General features: G+C 34.0%; 1 non-coding gene across 1 annotated transcript; it reads right to left on the bottom strand.

Moving 5' to 3' along the window:
• Nucleotides 1-4,424: 4,424 nt before the first annotated feature.
• TRNAV-AAC (transfer RNA valine (anticodon AAC)) lies at nt 4,425-4,498 on the bottom strand. Its single transcript has one exon. It is a non-coding gene; the product is annotated as a tRNA-Val (tRNA).
• Nucleotides 4,499-6,042: the final 1,544 nt, after the last annotated feature.

Here is a 6,042-nt window from a genome sequence, read left to right on the forward strand (position 1 = left end):
AAACAGTACCTCTTCTACATCAGAAGGAAAAGGCCACGGAGATTTCGAAGCCAAAGACCAGAGAAGATCTGATCATAACATCCATTAGATCTATAAAATAATGGAAGTGACTATAGCAGATATATTAGATTTATAAGAATTGACAGAATACTTTTCCCAACACGAGATTGTGGATTTACTCAATACACAAACCAACGAGATCACTCCAGCATTACCACCGTGGAGGGAAGCATAGGTTACAATGATCCTCCACAGGATCATCTGATGAGAGAAAAGTGCGGATTTTCACACTAATGCCACTCCAATGTTCGTAGGAACCGGGCTAAAAGAAAATCCAGGAAGAAATCTAAGAAGAGTGCTTGAAAATACACCTTGAGCGAGGACCATGCTCCAGTCTTTGCATCTATATTGCGCTATACTGAACTTGGATGTTATCGATTTCTGAAATACCAAAAAATTGATAGATGAATGGGTTGCAGCCATCAAGATAGCAGCAACGACCCTAGAACTCGACAAAGAAAACTTTATAAAACTTGTGGAGTTGAGCTTGGAGGGATCTATAAAGATCGGATGGGATAATACCTCAAAAGATACCAAAGCAAGCATCCTTTCCGGAGACTCTAAAGGCGCGATAGCAGATCGGCTAGGAAGGGTTATCAAGATACACTTCATCGGAGATGGTTACTTCGAAGGAAGTAGGACAGAAAGGGCTAAAGAATATACACAAACTCTCTTCAGCCTGGAACTAAGAAGTATTTGCGCGGTAGATGAATATATCTATTGGTTTTGTAAGTATTTCTTCCGGAGTAGAGTAGCAACAAAATTAGAAGCTCCAATGTTCTTTGCATAAATATACAGCCTATGAAGGAAAATGTTGATTCAAGCATATAAAGTACTTGAGGGACAGCTAGATTCAGTTGCAAGGAGAATGTCTTTCCTTAAATACAAACTGAAGGATTGGTGTTATCAAGCATCCATTCAGAAGAACATGAAAAAACTGAGAGGTAAAATCAAACGAACTCCTCTCTCTTGTGATAACACTGATTTTCCAACTATTATAGGAGAATCAAACATGCCAAGAAAAAAGAGGAAGAAAAATAGTGACTCCTAGCTTAGGAGTTCCAAAAGAACCTTTTTCTACAGAGATCATGGTGGTCCAAGTCAAAAGCCAGAACATACAAATCTTGACAGAAAATAGGACCAACAAGGACTTCATCCCAAGGATTTAGACGAACAGATGCAAGATCCACCGGAAGAACCCCTCCAAGAAGAACTTTCAGACGGGCCCATACTCGAGCCAATGAAAGTTTCAAAGACTGCAATTACTGGACTTGCGGAGCAAAAGGACATATATCTCCCGAATGCCCGCAGAAACGTGGTGAGTTGAGAAAATTTGAAGCCACGGATGATATTCTAGATACAATCTACTATGGAGATTTGGTACCCATCTACTAATTCGAAAATCTTTCATCAGATGAAAGTATCTATGAGGAAGAGATAGAGACCGATGTGGATGGATTTTTAACTGAGTCAGAATAATTACAACGAGGGAGATAGGCTTCGAACCTCCGAAAGCCTGTCAAGATTCTTTTCCAGAATGACGGTGTCAAACAAAATCATGGAAAAAATCATGCGACAAGATTCCAACCTCAGCCCACACAATGAATTTAGGATTAGAGGAATTGGGAGAGTCCTGAACTAGATAAGACTAAACCAAAGGAAACATCACATAATTTGCAATACAAGTTCAGGTGAGTTTGCTATGCCTACGGAATTTACTGAAAATGTGATGGAAATGCAACTTATTCCTAAAGAAGAAAATCTTGAAGAGTTAAGTAATCTTAGAGAAGAAGTAGTTGTTACTATAAAATGGATCCATATAGGAACTATTGAAGTAGTAATAAAAGCAACTTTTAAGGAAGAAATTGATTCAGAAATACATTTATCTATAATGGATAGAAGAATCAATAATGTTAGAGATTTTGTCTTGGAATAATGATAGGTAATCTGTATGCAGGAAAATTAATGTTTGACATTCATCCCAGAATTGCATACAACCTAGCAGACAAAGATTTCAATAGAGTGTTAACCCTTCATCAAGATTTTAAAAGAAAAGATCTAATGAAAGATGGTAACTGACCATATTCTATAACTTATAGAATAGCTTATGCCCTTTCCAATACGCATCATTCAGATTTGTTTCTTATGAAAGAGTATATTGAGATTCCTAGAATTTTCAAGGAATTTGCTAAGGTAATGACACGAGAGTCAACAACGATACCTAGAATAGGTGGTGTTGATATCATCATAAAAGATCACCCAGTTTTAGATAGAAAACTTAGCTCTAGAACTGAGTTTAGTAGTCGAATGTCCTTTTCGGAAGATAGGATTATAGGCTACAAAGGAAAGGAGAAAAAGTTATTAAAAGCTTTAGCTCCTCAAGAGATTAGGGTAGATAATGTAAAACTTATATTTGACATCACTAAAATAGAAATGTTTTCCCTTGTGATGATTTATATCATTTGCAGCAACCTGTGGTTGGTAGATGTGAAGGCATGTTAGAAATAGCATGCCATGAAATTCTAGTTCCAGGTGTTGCAGGACGAGAAAATGGGAGTATGACTTTGGGGTTAAGTTACCTTAAAGATCATAAACCATGGGGAAAAAAAGGTAATGGAATGGAATTCAGTCTTGATGTTGTTAACATCAAAATTGAATGACGAGTCCCTTTTCTGTATACATATATGTTAGTAAATTGTATGATCAATATAAGACATAATATTTTGCAGCTTATATTGATTCATGATTAGAGATTTTCACGACAAAGCCTAGAGTTTTTCCTAAAGAAGCAAGGAAAACCTTACCCGTTATTGTAGGAAGAGAATTTTCACAAAAAATCCTAATAGTCAATAAGGGACAGGAGAAACCAAGATCATGATTGGAGGACCATTTGGATCACCCTAGTTTAGGGTAAAAACACCTCCTATCTACTTTCATGATACAGGTGTCAATATCTTGCTAGATAACAATTTCATCCAAATATTTGCAAGATATATGCAGAATAATCAAAGGAATCTTTTAATTTCCACTACTAGTTGTGGTAGTGAGATACAAGCGTTTGTGAAGGGAAAAGGCATTTAATGGGATAATGCCTATAAATTTTCACTGCAAATGTGGTGATTTGATACAAGATCATCCAAAAATGGATAAGAGAAAATTTTGTAAGGTTCTTTTTTCTTTCAGGTAACAAGGACTTATCGACAGCGATAGCTTCTATAAGGAATTTGAGGAGGAAATTAGAAACCTTAAGGAAACACTGCTGGAAATGAAATTGCTAGAAATTAGCGAGAAAAGCAAGCTTTCTCTTGAAAACATCAAGAAACTTATCTAGAAGAACTTTAGTAAAAACCCTCTGGCCTGATGGGATAAAAAAAAAAATCCGAAGCTACTCTGAAAGTAAAAAAAAAAAAATGCAAGTATGAGTACGTTTGATACAAACCCATCTAGATGAACATAGAGGATAAGAAGAATATGCAGATGATTATCAAATAGCATATCAGTCTTGGACTCATCGAACCTGGAGTCTCTACACACAGTAGCCCTGGATTTCTGATAAGAAACCATGGTGAGATAAAGAGAGATAAACCCAGGTTGATAATTAACTACCAAGGTATTAATAAAATATTAGAATTTGATGGTTATTACATTCCTAGTAGAGAACACTTAATTGATTGCATTAAAGGGGCAAAAGAGTTTTCTAAATTCGATTGCAAATCCAATTTTTATCAGATTAAGATGGAGAGTGAATCAAAAAAATTTACTACATTTTCCACACCACAGGGACAATATATTTTTGCCTAGGTAGGTGAAAATTATATTTTTCATCCCACAAACTAGACGAGTTTACACTTTTGGTCCAAATATAATGGCCTGATATAGAACACGTGAATTTGTCTTTCAATTTTTCCTATCGAAATTGTGCCGTGGGATTGATGTGCCGAAAAAAACTAATTTAGGGATCGAAAAATTGTGTAAAACGATTGAACAGAAGTATCGACCCTCTATTATGTGGGACTAAAAATGTAATTTTACCGTTGACCTAGTAAGGATAATATTATTAATATAATATAAAAAAATTAATAAGAGTAAATAAACATAATATGGCAAGAAAATAGATGGAGTAAGTATGAACAATGTGAAAGTAGTTAATAAGTATATAAATTTAATGTGAAAAGTAATTAATATAATTAATAAACATATTATCTTACAATTTTATACTTTGAAAAAATAACATTCAGGATTAAATTGGTTGAATGAAAAAATGAAACAAAATTTTAAAAAATAGTTATACTTTTGAAGTTGATGATTTCTCTGCAGTGTTGCAAAACCTAAACGAACTATAGTAACTCAATAACACAACAGAATGGCGTCGCCCGGACTCGAACCGGAGACCTTCAGTGTGTTAGACTGACGTGATAACCAACTACACCACGACACCTTCTTGTTTATGCTGCATCCTCATATAAATCTTTTAATTTGAAAATTACACAAATCATGATTTTTTAGATTTATGAAATCACTCCCAATCCAAATTTTGTACCAATTTTAATTATTTATAATAAAATTATCATATGGAGTTTCAAATAGTAGTTAATTATAGCTTTTCCAACCACTATTGATGGTTGTTATTTTAATAAACGAGCTTAATTAATTATTTATAGTTAAAAATCATGTCAAATGTTCTGTTCATAGTTAAGAATCATGACAAATGCTTTAGTCCTAACTAGGCCCACGATAAATCTTTTTTAATCACGTTCAAAATTTAAGTTTTTATATTAATTTATTTGATCGTGATCAACAATATTTAATTATGCGATTTTTAAGCTTGTCATTTATAATATAAGAAATATTCAATTTCAAAGCGGTTCCACCGTTGAAGCATATCATTCATATCCCAACGTTAACATTATAAGTTTCAAAAGAGCCTAACATATTACATAAATTGAAAATTAAGTACTGAATTTTGAATGTTTATGTCATTTTCTGGTTGGGAGTTGAGTGATCGGTTAAACATATATAATTAAAAATAAAAAATAAAAAATAATAGCTATATTTTATTTTTTATATTAACATATGTATGTACTCATCACGTCTGAAGTATACATGAAGCCGCCACCAGGTGTGAGACTTGATCCAGAAAACACAAAATAAGTTTATGAACTGAAGAAGTCATTGTATGGACTCAAACAATCCCCCAAAGCTTGGTTCGGGAGGTTTTCCATAGCTATGGAAACATTTGGCTATAAACAAAGTATTGCAGATCATACTTTGCTTATAAAACACAAAGAAGGGAAAGTGATGGCTCTGGTTGTATATGTTGATGACATGGTTTTAACAGGAGATGATTCAGAAGAAATGAAGCTATTACAAGAACGGAAGGGAATGCTCGGTTGCAAATCAGCTGAAACACCTATAGAAATAAATCATAAGCTTGAAATGTTTCCAAATCAAGTTGCTATCAGTGATTGGTCAGAAGGCTAATTTATCTATCTCACACAAGGCCGAATATAGCCTATGCAGTAAGTATTGTCAATCAATATATGCATCAACCGAGTGAAGAACACTCGAATCTTAAGGTATTTGAAGGGCTCTCCAAAAAAAGGTTTATTCTTATAAAAAAATAGTGTATCAAACATTGAAGGATTGGGTAGGTGACCAAACAACTAGAAGATCCAGACAATGTTACTTTACATTTATAGAAGGAAATCTTGTAACTCGGGAAAAGCAAGAAATAAAAAGTTGTTGGGTCAAGTGTAGAAGGTGAATTTCGAGGTATGGCACAAGGCATATGTAAATTATTGTGGATTAAACGAGTTCTGTCAGACTTGGGAATTGAGGATGCAAAACCTATGAATCCATATTGTGATAATGAAGTGGGAAAATTACATTTTTTGTTCCATAATTGAATTTATTTTTAATTTTGGTCCCACACTCAGGTCAATTCACACATTGAGTGTCATATATATTTTCTTTTTTCAATTT

This window comes from Sesamum indicum, linkage group LG6 (genome assembly GCF_026168435.1).
Source record: "Sesamum indicum cultivar Baizhima isolate 11 linkage group LG6, ASM2616843v1, whole genome shotgun sequence".
Lineage (NCBI taxonomy): Eukaryota > Viridiplantae > Streptophyta > Magnoliopsida > Lamiales > Pedaliaceae > Sesamum > Sesamum indicum.